Source organism: Protopterus annectens, chromosome 1.part1 (genome assembly GCF_019279795.1).
Source record: "Protopterus annectens isolate FY-2018-M chromosome 1.part1, PAN1.0, whole genome shotgun sequence".
Taxonomy (NCBI): Eukaryota; Metazoa; Chordata; order Ceratodontiformes; family Protopteridae; genus Protopterus; species Protopterus annectens.
This window is the reverse complement of record NC_056726.1, coordinates 1,670,764,439-1,670,780,098: the sequence shown is the minus strand read 5'-3', so window position 1 is coordinate 1,670,780,098 and position 15,660 is coordinate 1,670,764,439.

The window sequence follows — 15,660 nt, the reverse complement described above, 5'->3', positions numbered from 1 at the left end:
TATATATATATATATATATATATACATACAAATATATGTATGATGCATATACAAACAAACCATATAAATATATAACATCAGGAAATTTGTTGTTGCTTGCTTCTCAATATTGGTTTTAATGTAACCTGTTTATTCAGTCCTGGGCAGGTGTCTGCCTGCATACAAACAATCCATTCATATTCCATTACATCAAATCTATTAATAATATCATCACATCTTAGGCTAGGCTTCAAGTATTCAATGACTCTAAATAGAAACTGATGGGAAATATCCTTTTCTTGTACATGTTGTGCTAGGGAGTTAGTCTCAATTTTCCTATGTATCTCAGGTTTATGTTCCAGAATTCTATCTCATAGCCTTCTGGAGCATTTACCTACTAGAATGCTGGACAAATAGTACAGGTCACTAGATAAACAATCATAGTAGTGTTACATGTGGTCATACAGTTAAATATATATATATATATGTATATATATATATATATATATATATATATATATATATATATATATATTTTTCTTTTACTAGAGGGAAAAGTAAAAAAATAGTAATAGACCACCGCTTCAACAGAATCCTTAGTTAATCGAACTGAAGGTAAATGGCAAAAATAAAACTTCGGACTCTGCACGACAAAATAAAATGGAGAATTTATTTGGTAAGCGCTTTCACGTACTTTTCAGTGCAGCTTCCTCGAACCATAAAACTGTAGAGCAACAATGTATTCTTATATAGCAGCTGCACAAGCAGCAATTAATTAAGCCAATAAGCTTAATAGGCAATTAGTTAGGAAAAAATAAGAATACTTAATTTAAAAATACGTTAACATTAAAAACATACATCCATCCACAAAACTGCTATAAACCTGCTCTAAGAAGACAGAAAAAAGAAACTAGAGATGCCAGTATGAAATGTTAAAAAGCATACAACTGAAATGCTATAAGTTTATATTAAGACATTTCAATACATGCATTAAAACTGAAAATGCATATTGAAAGTGCATAAACGATATGTGTTATCAGTACAATAGATAAATTAAAAAAACTATGAAATGTGAAAGCTCTTTTACGTATAAAGCTTACAAAAAGGACATAACAATCAGGCAAACAAAAAATGTCTAAAATGCCACTAATTCATAAACTCACTTTAACTGTGTAAAGAACATACAAAAACAATTCTACAGAAACTAAGTAAAACTGTGGAACAAGGGGTAAATGGGAAAAAAAAAAAAAAAGAAGGGGGGAGAGGGAGGCGGGGGGAACGAGGAGAGGGGATGCATGAAACGTAAATTCATGAAACACAGAAATGCTGTTCAGCTAAATCTCATCTGCGTGTATTAAGATATGATTTTATGGAAACATATAGGTTTAAACCTGGTGGGTAGTGCCCTCTCAATCTCAATATCCATTTCAGTTCCTTTAGTTCAAGAAAATTCTGGTAATCTCCCCCTCTAGCATTGGGTGTTACAATTTCCAGCACCCTGAACACAAAGGAATGGTTAGGGAAGCTTTTCACATGCTTTGCCAAAGCATTTAGCTCATTCATTTTCTTTATATCATAGGTGTGATTGTAAATCCTATTTTTTAACTTGCGCTTCGTAAGACCTACATAAAATGCAGGACAATGTAGGCACGTGGCTAAATACACTAACCCTGAAGTATCACAGGTAGCAAAAAACCTAGGTTTAAATGTATATTTTATTTCTGGATGTACAAAAATTTGTTCCTTCGTAATGAGTTTACAGTAGTTACAGCGTCTACAAGGAAAAGTACCTAAAGCTACATGTGGAATGGGTTTAGTGAAAACTGGTCTATCACAAAGCAATCTTTTGAGGTTTTTGTTGTTCCTATATGTAAAATGTGAAACATTTCCTTCAAGTTGTCGAGTGAAGGTATCTGTCATGAGTACCTTCCAGTTGTTATTTACTATCTCTCTAACAATACAACTATCATTAGTATAGGTGGTAACGAAACTTAACTTTTCTGTGGAAAAAGGTTCATGAATGGTGTGTGTATTGTGAGGGCGAGCATATGTAATACAAATGGAGGGCTCTACATCTTTGAGTAGTTGCATCCTAATTGTTCTAACTAAATTTGGATCATAGTGTCTATCTATGAGTAGGTGTTCTAATTTATCTGCTTCAGAAATCAAATCTATTGGGTCCTTACAGATTTTTTGAAGCCTAATAAACTGGCTTTTTACTACCCCCTTAAATACATGCTGTGAGTGCATGCTATCATAGCATAATATAGTATTCCTCCAGCAGTTCTTTCTAAACAAAGTTGAATTCAAGGAGCCATTTCTAATATCCAAAGTTGTATCCAGAAAGTTCACAGAATCAAATGAAACTTGTGCTGTGAACTTGAGGAAGGTTGTAGTGGTTTCTAAATAACTTTTAAAAGTAAAAAAATCTTCTATAGAACCTTCCCAAATCAATAGGATATCGTCAACAAAACGGTAATAAGCTATAACTTTCTTGAAAAGTGGGTGAGTGAAAACATAATCCTTCTCCCATTTGTACATAACTAAGTTTGCATACGTGTTTGCACAAGGGGTGCCCATAGCTACGCCAGAGGTCTGTAGGTATAGGCACCCACCAAAGGCAAACACGTTGTTGTACAAAACTAAATCCAATAGTTGGCAGATTAAAATGGCATCATTCCTTTTCACTTGTTGGAAAGTTGGTAGCAATTCCCTCACAGCTTGTATCCCCTCGACGTTAGGTATGGATGTGAAAAGGCTATTAACGTCCATGGTAACTAAAAGGTGTTTTCCTTGAACCAAAGTTTTGTCAATGGAGTCAAAAGACTCCAAAAGTTGGTAGGTATCTCTAAGGATGCTTGGAATTTCACTGAGTAGAGGTCTCATAGTTTTCTCTAAATACACAGAAATATTTTCAGTTGCCCATTTCTCACTAGCTACTATAGGTCTTAAGGGAGGAGGGGCAACACCTTTGTGCATTTTAGGTAGTCCTTTAATTAAAGGCACCTGTGGGTTATCTACCATGAAATATTCATACATAGCTTGTGATATTTGGCCACACATAAGCATATCATATAGCTCATCTTTAATCCTAGTTGTAATACTTGCCATTTTTACTTTATCTATTTTCTGATAGGTAGATTCATCACTTAACATATCTATCATCAGTGAATGATAACTCATACTATCAAAAATTGCCACACCTCCTCCCTTATCTACAGGTCTAAAAGTTAAACTGGGTTCATTAGTTAAAGCAAATAATTAATTTTGTAAATCCTTGGTCATATTATAAAACGTACATTTCTTCTTTGTGCTTGTACAATAATTGTAGATATCCTTTTCACAGAGTTTAATAAATAACTCAACATGCGCTGGTAATATAGGAGAAAAGTTACTTTTTCTTTTAAACAAAGTTATTTCATTAACTGAAACACTGTCAGTATTAGATTTTGATTTAAAAAATATCTTTAGTGCAAGAGCACGCCCAAACATTCTAACATCTAACAGTAAATCATGTAGGAGGCTTCCTTGAGAAGGTACGAAGGACAGCCCTCTATTAAGTAGGTCCTTGTCATGTGCAGACAAAACGTACCTCGAAAGGTTGAAAAAAAGTGAGGTCTCTATGGTTTCTGTCGCCTTCTCTGGAAGGCTGCATTCTCCTCCGATAACTTTCGTTTCTTGTTGCCCCAGCTGTTCCGCTGTTCTCTCAATGGGGCAGAACTCCTTATCCGGTATGGCAAAAAAGGAGAAAGTGGAGTACCGTTTTTTGGAACCGCTCCCAAATCCCTTGGAGCTGCTCTAACTCGATCTGCTTCCTGGTTTGGAAGTGGGGTAGATGTAACTGCTACAGATGTAGCAGAAATGGGAGTCTCCGGTGGTGTAGTGAATGTTTCTCCTGAAACGTTCACTTGAACGGCTCTCGTTGAAGGTGGAGCAGCAGAGTCGACCCTGACTGGCGCTAGTAAGGTGTCATCAGGAGGCGCCTGGTCCGGAGGATACGTACGGGAAACAGTGTTAGGTGGTTGTCTTCTGGGCCAAACGAACACATTCCCAGAAGCGAAATCTTGATAGTCTCGTTCTAGTTTCTTATGTTTGATCTGCTGTAGCCGTGAAGCATTTTTTTTTTTTCCCATTTACCCCTTGTTCCACAGTTTTACTTAGTTTCTGTAGAATTGTTTTTGTATGTTCTTTACACAGTTAAAGTGAGTTTATGAATTAGTGGCATTTTAGACATTTTTTGTTTGCCTGATTGTTATGTCCTTTTTGTAAGCTTTATACGTAAAAGAGCTTTCACATTTCATAGTTTTTTAAATTTATCTATTGTACTGATAACACATATCGTTTATGCACTTTCAATATACATTTTCAGTTTTAATGCATGTATTGAAATGTCTTAATATAAACTTATAGCATTTCAGTTGTATGCTTTTTAACATTTCATACTGGCATCTCTAGTTTCTTTTTTCTGTCTTCTTAGAGCAGGTTTATAGCAGATTTGTGGATGGATGTATGTTTTTAATGTTAACGTATTTTTAAATTAAGTATTCTTATTTTTTCCTAACTAATTGCCTATTAAGCTTATTGGCTTAATTAATTGCTGCTTGTGCAGCTGCTATATAAGAATACATTGTTGCTCTACAGTTTTTATGGTCTGAGGAAGCGTACTGAAAAGTACGTGAAAGCGCTTACCAAATAAATTCTCCATTTTATTTTGTCGTGCAGAGTCCGAAGTTTTATTTTTACCATTTACTAGAGGGATGTATAAACTCATTCAGTTGACATATATTAGCACAGCAGGATATTTCCCATCAGTTTGTATGTATGGGTACATAGCCTGTAGAGAGCCTGAGCTTGAACAGTGTGTTTAGGTGAGGGGTTAGTTCATTTTGGAGCTCATGTAAGACACCCTGGGTCACCATCTGGTCCCATTGAAACTGTATTTTTAGCTTTGGATAGGGCTGTTTTAACCTGTGTGTCAGTGACTGCTGGGGCACTACATTCTTCTGGTATGGTTATGGGCCCTTTAGGGGGTGAGAGGGGGGTGAAGTTTGCACTAAACCTGTCTGCCAGAATGTTTGCAATATCAGTCGGTTCAGTGTATTTTGTGCAATTCTACACTAACTCAGAGCAGATCTAAGAGTTTCCACTTAGGTTCTAGACATAGCTAAAGAACGCGCTGTGGTTATCTTTGGAGTCCTTGGCAATTTTTCTTTCAAAGCTAGTCTTGGAGGATTTTATGAGGGATCATAGTTTCTTGCTGATACTGATCAGGGATGTTTTTCCTTCTTGGGATTTTACACTTTTCTGCACTAGTTTCCTCCTTCTATTGTATAGCTTGTTTATGGCAGGGGTCCACCAGACTGCTTTCATTTTCTTGGAGGAGTGAGCCTTGGTTTTGCTTGGGATAGCACGATCCATGTATTCTTGCAGGTGCTCATTGAGTGCCTTTGTATTCTAACCTATCATGCTGACTAGAGGCATATCAGTGTACTACATGTCTTAGGTTTGATTGACCTACATATCAGTGTCTGACTTCTTACCCTTCAGAGCTAACATCCCACTGCTTGACCTGATGTAGTCTGTCTGTGTAAGCCTGGGGGGACTTACCCATAGCCATCATTCAGAGGCCGTAGCACAGCCTTTATTTGTGTTTGTCTACACCTGTTCTGCTAGCTAAGACTGTTGTTGGGTATGTGAGCCTCCCTGACTGGCATGTGTGTGTGTTATATGGACACACATGTGGCCCAGCACATTTCCTGTAGTGGGTTTTGTCACCATGTGCAGTACTGGCTACTATGGTGACACCAGTATTTGTTACAGATATCATGCTACCACTTTAGATGTCTAATATCTGCTGGCATCCCATTCAACCACCCAATTCCCTTACATGCTCAGATCCATACCATAGATACAAGTAGCAACACATACTACTCCATTCAGCAATTGGTACAAAGATTAATTTACTTTGTGGCTGTGCCAGTATTGAGGATGGCGCTGGAGGGCTGCCTATGTCGAGTGCACATAGTACACTTCCTATACATGGTTGAGCACAAGTAGTGTCATGTTTGGCATCCATTTTACTGTGTGCGCGAGTCAGAGAGAGGTGTAATTCCCTGGGCCCCTACTGTGTCAGTGTATGTGCTATGAGTTGCCTCTTTGCCAAGGCCAAGAAATACTGAGCAAGCCTCCTTCTGCCTACTGGGGCAGTCTCAGGTTGTTCCTCCTCCGAGTCATTCTGTGCCTGTGCAGGTCCTGACAATGGTGGGGGGCTGTATGGCCCTGCCCCATGCTGTTCCTGCTGCAGCTGTTTCCACAAGATCATATTGTGTAGCATGGCACATACGATGACAATTTGAGTACATGTAGCTTGTGAGTACTGCAAGGCTCCACCGGATGTGTCCAGGCACCGGAACCATGACTTGAGCATCCCAAACACATGCTCTATTATAATTCTGGTCTGTGCGTGTGCCTCATTATGGAGTTCTTGTTTGGGTGTGTGTGCATTTCTGATGGATGTCATCAGCCACGGCTCCAATGAGTAACCAACATCCTCCACTAGTGACCGTAAGTGATGTCCCCATTGGCAATTCTCTGGTACAGCTGCATCAGATGCCAGATGTGGGAATTGTGATAGCTTCCAGGGCAGCCAGCACACACATTTATTATAATGCCTTGGACATCACACCCAACCTGGCAGTTGGAGGGGAAGCCCATGCAGTTGATGTAGACCCTACTCCGCTCACTGGGTGGTGCTTTGATGCATATATGCGCGCAGTCTGTAGCACCCACTACCTCAGGGTATTCTGCTATTTGGTGGAAGAGACGCATATTCCTGGCCAATGCCTTACAGGTGCTAGAGAAATATACATGCTCAACAGTATGTGCTGACATGGCATCTAGGAACTGGTGGAGTACCCTGGATGCTGATACCTGTGAGATCCCCATGATATCCCCAGTTGGCCTTTGGAAGGTACCTGTGGCTAGTATTCTTAGGCCTACACATACCTTGGTATCCACTGGGATGGCTTCCCCCCTGTTAGTTCTTTGCATCAGGCGTGGCTGGCACAGCTCAATAATTTGCTGTAAGAGGTCCCTGTCCATCTTATAGTGCTCCACTATCTCCATCTCATGTAGCCACTTGTAGGTTACCCTGGGTCTGTACACTCTTCTCCATCTCCTCACTGTGGGTTGGTCGGCAGCATTCTCATCCTCACCACCCTCAGCCTCTTCTACATGTTGATGTATGATAGCTGCTGCAGCCCTTATCATTTTGTTGTTTTTGTTAAAATTCCCCCGCTTGTATACACCAATGGTGTAGAGTATATAGTAAAAACCAGAGGGAAAAGTGTTTGCATAGTTTATAGTAGTGTTCTGGGCTGGGTTGGGCTGCTGCCTGTGTAATTAGCTGATTCTGATACATTTCACCTGCCAGCTATGCTAGTTCTTCTTCATTACCTTCCTACTACTGTTTTCCCTTCCCATTGCCTTCCTGTTTAAGCCCAGGGGCACGCCGCATAAACACAGTGCTCAAATGTGCACAGAGTTGCTATTTCCTGGATTACTTTTCTTTCCCTTTAAAACCTGGTGAGCAGCGTGCACACCTTCTTAGGCAATGTAAAAAGTGGTAGGCAGCCTCAGTCAAACCCCCTTGCTTAGCTCTGCTAAGCTAAGGGCAAACCCTACCCACAGGGCTCCAATCTGCTTGCAGTATGCCTGGCACACCCCTCTATGATGTCAGCTAACTCATAGGCTTGCCCCAAGCTATTCCTGCACTTACACTGTTGGGTGATGACTAGCATTGAGGGGAAATCTGGGATTCAGTTTCATTCCCCTCATTTACATAAGATCGCCTGCTAATGCATAGTTACAGGTCCCACACTGAGCCTCGTCCCTTAGCAACCACTATTCACTGGCCATGTTGTTTTCTGCCTCTATAATGGCAAAATAGTGGATTTGTTAGAATGCTTATTTCAGGTTATTTTTGGCCCGATCCCATTTGCGTGCCACTGCCCTACGCTTAAACAGCCGAAATCGGCTAAAAAAAAATAAAAGTTATTTTTTTAACTGTTTTCCATGCCAATGGCCATATATTTGTCCATTGTCATGCTTTGCATGTTATATACACCCCTTATTTGGAGTTGTCATGGATCCGTTTTGTAGTTTTCAGAAATGTACTCGGTTACTAACCAAGTACATTTCTGCAGATTACACTAGTCCTGCACGGACAGCTTCCTGGATTGCAAATTCACCTCATTTGCATGGTTATCATGTGCAAATGGGGTAATTTGGATACAGGAGCTCCGTCCATGCAGGAATAGTGCAGGAGCACTTGTGCATGTCCCAGCAGCTTATTCCTGGATCGCATGGTGGACATATTGCCTTCTGGAGCTCCTGCACTGTTCCTGCACACCGTCCAGGGCTTGCTGAATCTGGGGGATTAAAAGGTAATTTTGAAAAAGAATACACCATTAATGGCAGTGTTAAACAACCATGGGATTCATATCCATATACGGTGATAAACCTATGGCAATAAGACAGAAGAAAGATTACAGATCCAAACTTCTTGCACTTGCATTATGTTTACAAGACTCAAAACATAGTTCAACCATGCTGACATGCATTGGTCTTACATTCATGAAAGTGATTAGAGCAAACATGGATTTTAAAATAATTTTGTGATTTCTATAATGTAGGGCTTACTAATGTATTATTACTCAGCATTCACATATACAGAAGTATACTGTGTGATATTTCTAGCAGCTTTGCATATTTATTTATTTATTTTATATTTGTTGACCAAGAAAAAAATCCAACTGAGCTGAAAATAGCCTTTTTTCAGTGGAGGCCTGGGGAGAAAAGCTCCAAAATATTGCATAGTACATTAGAAAGTTACATATTCAGATGTTCAAATAAAATGAAAAATTTACATAAGCTTATTCAGAAAGGTAATTACAAGCTTAGAGAAAAAAACACACAAAACATTTTTGATATATTTATAAACCATCTTTAGTTTACAGGAAATGTGAGATGAAGCATAATCTTACTCTCTTAGAGTATTAGTTCTGGATAGAACATTCTTTGTTATCAGGTGACAGTTTAGAGGAGATATTTTGAAGAGTAAAGTGTTTTGTTAAGGCGTACGATGTCTATGTTGAGTGTGCCTGGTAAGGAAAAGCTGAGGGGTAGGGAAGTAGGAACAGTGGAGAGTGGAGGAGAAAAGATATGAGTAGCATTTAGTTATTAGGTGGTTTAGAGATGTGGGTACATTTTTAAGTTGTATGGTGTTAGAAAAATGTGTATTTGAATATATGAGAAATGCTAGTTTAAAAGCAAAGTAGTATATAATGCATTTTATTCTATTAATCATATAACAGAAAGGATTAATTCATGTGTAAATGTAAGTAGTTTTGAAACTGCAGTGTGGCTTGAAGCAGGCTGACCTTTGACCCTGGCAGATGCTAGCTTAGCAAGTTTTAATGTTTATGCTTTTCAGAAGTGATTATCTGCTGGGTGAGGAAATTAAATGTGCGAAATAATGAAATCTTCTGCTCTTTCCTGCTGGGATGATTTGGCCTTGTATATGTGTTACTAAGATAGCATGCAGCTGGTGGGAAAGTTTTACAGTGAACAAAGATGTGTATTCGAAGATTGAATCCACCACTGTATTCGAACTGATGTGAAACCTTGAAGAAGTAACTTTACAAAAAGACATTATGTCTGACTAGGTGGATAGCAAGGCCGTATTGCTACCAGAGGAAAACTTTTTTAAAATATACAGCATCAGCAGTTTTTATGAATAGAGGACTGCAAGCTAAAGTGATGTAGATGCCCTGTGACATACCACGTCAGTAAGGTGGGCACAGCTTGAATGTTTAGACTATATAAAATTGTGTGCTTCCTGTTTCATGTTAGACAAAATTCTGTACTTGTACGTTTTTTGCCTCCTGGTGTACACTAGTAAACTTTTGAACCTGAACCTCCTGTGTATTGAATTCTTGATTTTATTTAACAGTTTGGTCCTTCTTAGCCGGAATTCCCTCGGACAGCTGCAGATCAGAGTCTACCGGTGGTCGAATACGGCGCAGGAGAAGTTACCGAAACTGTTCTTCTTGGGTGAAAAAGACCTCCGACTGAATTGTCGTTTAAAGAGGCTGGTCACTTTCTGATCTGTGGCCGAAGAGCGGATACTGGACAACTCAATACTGGAGGCTCAGGTAGGAAGATTTGCCTTTTTTTCTGTTTTAGATCAGAGACTAGGTTATAGTATATTATTGTCAAGATTTGTTATGCAGATCAGGGACAAGAGGAAGTACTGTATATTTGGTCATAGATCAGGGTAACAGAATAAGGTAGGCAGTTATTCTAGATAAACTGTGAAAAGGAACTGAACTTCTGATATCACGTGATAAGAAGGGTTACGTAACATTTTCTTTGCCATGGGAAATCAGTGCACTAAAACATCGTGAGATCCGCCCCTAACCGAAGACGCAAAATACATGCAGTTACAATATTCCGATAACGTTATGTATTATACGAAATGGGTTAACAAATATGAATTTGATGGTAAACTAGATAAAACTTCACTAGTTAAACTTCTTAAGCAGCTTAAATCTGATGCGGGAGGTCAGGAAAAAGCAACACCAATTAGGCATTCCTCAGGCACACAGGTGGATTGAGGAAGCAAATCGTAGAGAACAGAAACTGAAAAATTCAAAAACATTATTTTTAGACAAAGAAGATAATAACTTGGTAATAGCAACAGCTCCTCCTCCTCCTCCTCACTTGCCCCCTCCCTTACCCTTTTCAGGATATGAAGCGAGTGGACAGGCTGGTCTGCCTCTGCATTATCCTGAAGTTTCAGCAAGACCACAACCGTTTGTTAGAGATCCTATTGAAACTAGGTCCCGGACACGTAAAATACATAGGGATGCAGAATCATATCAAATAGAGAGAAACCTACAGGATGAGACTGAGGAAGAAATATGCCCACTTATAGAGGTTCCAAATCCTCAGGCAGGACAGGAAGGGCAAAACCCAACACTCTTAGTATATAGACCATGGACACCGGAGGATATCTGGAAAGCTACTGAGGGAATCCCCCATCCGAAAGTTAATTTTATGAAATTTTTGGAAGATTTACAAGGCATGAGGTTGAGTTACCACTTGAATGGGGAAGAAGTAGAAAAAGTAGTAAGACAAATTATAGGTCCAGATTGGCACATGATTTGTGGCACCTAGAATCCTCGTAATGCAGAGCTTAAACCACTCCCACATAGTGACGCAGAATTAGACAACAGAGTGAAAGGTCTAACAGACCGAATCTCTGAGAAATGGAAATCTAGAGCAGACTGGACTTGCATTAATCAATGCATACAACAGGAAAATGAGACAATAGATGGGTACTATGCTAGATTATTAGAATGTTTTAATAATCAAAGCGGTATGTCGGTTCCTGAGAACCAAACGAATGATTCCCCGTATGAACAACAATTGAAAAATGCATTTTTGAAAGGTTGCATTGCACCTATTAGTAGCTTCATTACGAAGCATATGATAGACCATCGAACAGGGAGGCTACAAGCCTTATTTGAATACGCTAGACATGCTGAAAGACATTTTAATAGTAAAAAGAAAAAGAAGGCGCAAGTCTTCACTGCTGAAGATGAAGCTGAAGTATTTGTGTTGCAATCAGGTAAAAAGGGCAAGAAGAATGCCCAGGGAAACAAACAATCTGACAAATGATCAGAAGATTTTTTAGAGAAGAAAAAGAGAGGTGAATGCTTCAAGTGCGGGAAAAAGGGACATCTAGCAAGGGATTATAAGCAAAACAAAAAGGTAATTACAGAAGATAAGGGAGATGAAGGCTGACTATATGATAGTGAAGATACATCATGTGAAGTCAGAAATCATCAGGAAAAGGTAATAAACAAAAAACAAATGTAAATGTGATAGAAGGAATAGAGGAAGTGCAAGTAGATATGGAGGATGAAGAAAGTAAAATTTTGGACTTAGCACTATTGAGCTTAGAACTCTACTTAGCAGATACGAAACCGGAAGTTACACTTGTGGTGGAGGGAAGGGAAGTCAAATTCCTGTGTGACTCAGCAGCGTCACGGACTCTGATACACCCCTCCAAGTTACCAGAACATTCCGAATCACCTGATTATATACTAGTAAAAGCAGCAAACGGACAGCTATACAGGGAACCACTTTCCCATGATATAGCAATAACTGACCCTGTTTCAGGTATGACCCAGAGAAGTAAAATTGTTGTTTCTGCAAAGTGCCCAGTAAACCTATTGGGCAGGGACCTTATGCAGATATTTGGCATAGCAGTAGTTCCAACTGTACAAGGTATGGAGGCGCAGAGACAAATGGATACCTTTGTAGTGCGATTGGAGGGTGAAAAGTTTTACTGGTACAGCCAGGACCTAGTCACGACTGGTCCAGGGGCAGTAACCGAGGAACTGATGAACGTAGCCATCAGTAAAGCCCCGTCCCTCGACACTGATCGACAGCATTTGTTACACTGTACTCTATACTACTGTACTACACCAGGACCTGATAGAGTTTATGAGCAAGAATTGTTCAGAAATCATGCAACAAGATGAGTTTTGCGTACTTTGTACTGGGATACTGAGGGGAACAGTGTAGCTAGCTGTTCATTACCTCAAGAATTCCTTGGATTATATAGATCAAATCGATTACCACATGTCAGCTTGACAAAGAATAAAAATGTAAAATGGGCAGACTTAGGAGAAAAGGTGACAACATGGGAGAAACAGACTGATTTAGAACTGTCAGAACAAGGGATACAGAAACAAAAACTGAATTGGTTGACACAGACACATCCAGCTGTACACTTGCAAACTAGCGAGGACAGCTGATTAGCATTTTTATTAGAAGAAGAAGAAAAGGCCTTATGTGAAATTCCAACAACTCTTTGGTCAACAGGCAAGTCAGATGTAGGACTTATTCGAACAGCAGGACCAGTTACAATTACCCCAAAATCAGCATTTAGACCACAGAAAAGACAATACCCTTTGAGAAAGGATGCAGAAATAGGAATCAAACCTATAATAGCAGCATTACTCAAAGAAGGAGTACTGGTAGAATCTCCTGATTCACCATGTAATACACCCCTATTTCCTGTTAAAAAAGCAAATGGGGAATGGCGGATGGTTCAAGATTTACAAGCTGTAAATATTGCAGTAATACCTAGAGCACCTATGCTGCCAGACCCACATACTTTGTTAAACGATTTGAAACTGCAACAGAAATATTTCTCTGTGGTAGATATCAGCAATGCTTTCTTTTCAATACCTATACATCCTGATAGTCAATATTGGTTTGCATTTACATTTCAGGGTAAAAGGTATACATATACTCGACTACCACAGGGATATTGTGAGAGCCCAACAATATTGGCACAAGAAATGGCTAGCAACCTGGCAGGGTTTACCCCACCAGGAGGTAGTCAAATTCTACTTTATGTAGATGACATCCTGCTAGCAGCCCCCACCCAGCAACAATGCAGGGAGGATACTGTAGAATTATTGAAATTTTTAGCAACACAAGGACACAAAGTAAACAAAAGTAAGTTACAACTTTGGAGAAAACAAGTTAGATACTTAGGATATGTAATATCCAATGAAGGTAGAATATTAGACGAGGAAAGAAAAACAGCAATTTTGCAAGCACCCAAACCAGCAACCAAGAAGGAAATGATGTCTTTCTTGGGAATGACTAATTTCTGTCGGAGCTGGATACCAAATTATGCTTTGGAATCTGCTCCACTGACTGACTTGATATATAAGACACCAATGGTAGCACAAAATATTTTACAATGGACACCTGAAGCAGAAATTGCTTTCTGCAGGTTGAAGCAGTTGATAGCTTCTTCATTAGTTTTAGGACTTCCGAATTATCACAAACGGTTCTTTCAGACCGTAGATTGCAAGCAAGGATATATGACGTCAGTATTGATGCAACAACATGGGGACAAGCAACGCTTCATAGCCTATTATTCATCGCAGTTAGACCCAGTGGCGTGATCTTTGCCTCACTGTGTATAAGCAGTAGTTGCAGCTGCAATGGCAGCACAGGCTTCGGCCTCAGGGGTGTTATTCCACCCTCTCACATTGAGAGTGCCTCATGCAGTTGCAATAATTTTACTGCAAGAAAAAGTAGCATATCTCTCTCCTGCTAGATATCTTTCATGTATGACTATACTGCTGAGCCAACCTCATATGACAATTGAACGATGTACGACATTAAATCCATCAACATTAATTCCAACTCCTGCGGATGGCACACCACACAGCTGCCTGCAGGAAATTGAACAGTTAGCTTTACCTAGACAAGATCTCACAGATATGCCCTTCAGTAATGCCGAGGTGACATATTACGTGGACGGCTCATGCAGAAGGGGCCCTACAGGAAAGAATCTAGTAGGGTACGGAGTAGTTACAGACACTGAAATTTTAGAAGCCCAATCCTTACCACATAACTTATCTGCACAAGCAGCAGAATTAATAACTTTGACACGGGCATGTACTTTAGCAAAAAACAAGTGTGTAAACATATATACTGATAGTCAGTATGCTTTTTCTACAGTACATGTATTTGCGCAACAATGGAAAAATAGAGGAATGATAACATCTAGTGGAAAACCTATTAATCATGCACAATTTATTTTGGAATTATTAGAATCTATTCAGTTACCTCCAAAGTAGCTATTTGTAAATGTGAGGCTCATACAAAACAACAGGATAAGATTTCGAAAGGCAATGCACGAGCTGATGCAGCTGCAAAGCAAGCAGCCTCAGACTCAGAAACTTTACTTTTGAATGAGGAATTATAACCCTCTGAGATTTTAGATTTAGACATGTTAAAAACAATGCAGATGCTTACTACAAAAGCAAAAAAATAAAAATGGGAAAAACGAGGTGCAATTCTTGAGAATGGACTGTACATTTCCAAAGAGAAAAAAACAATATTGCCATCTAATTTATTTAGATATGCAGCTTTGTTGAGCCATGGGCAGTGCCATGTCTTAACAGGGGGGAATGGTACAGTTAGTAAACCGAATATTTCAAACATATGGATACACAAACTACACAAAAAAAGTTTGCGCAGCTTGTCATACTTGTAACAAGCACCATGCACAAGGGGCATTTAAAACCAAGCAAGGAAGTTTTCCTATACCACCATATCTGTTCCATACTATTTGTATGGATTTCATAGAATTGAGTAAATGTGAAGGGAAGAAATACTGTTTAGTTATTGTAGATATGTTTTCCAAATGGGTAGAAGATTTTCCAACCAAAAATCCGGATGCAGCAACAGTGGCAAAAGCCCTGATAAAAGAAGTAATCCCTAGATTTGGCATTCCGGAAAGGATTTATAGTGACAATGGCACTCATTTTGTGAACCAGACAATTCAACAACTTGGGAGATTTTTTGGTATCTCCTTAAAGAATTATTGTGCCTACCACCCACAGTCAGCAGGACTGGTGGAAAGGTACAATGGTACCCTTAAGAATAAACTAAGGAAGTTAGTTGAGGAGACCCAAAAGAATTGGATACACTGTCTGCCTTTAGCACTGCTGAGTATGAGAAAGGTTCCAAATGTGAAGGGTTTGACTCCCTTTGAAATGATTTTTGGGAGAGCATATTATG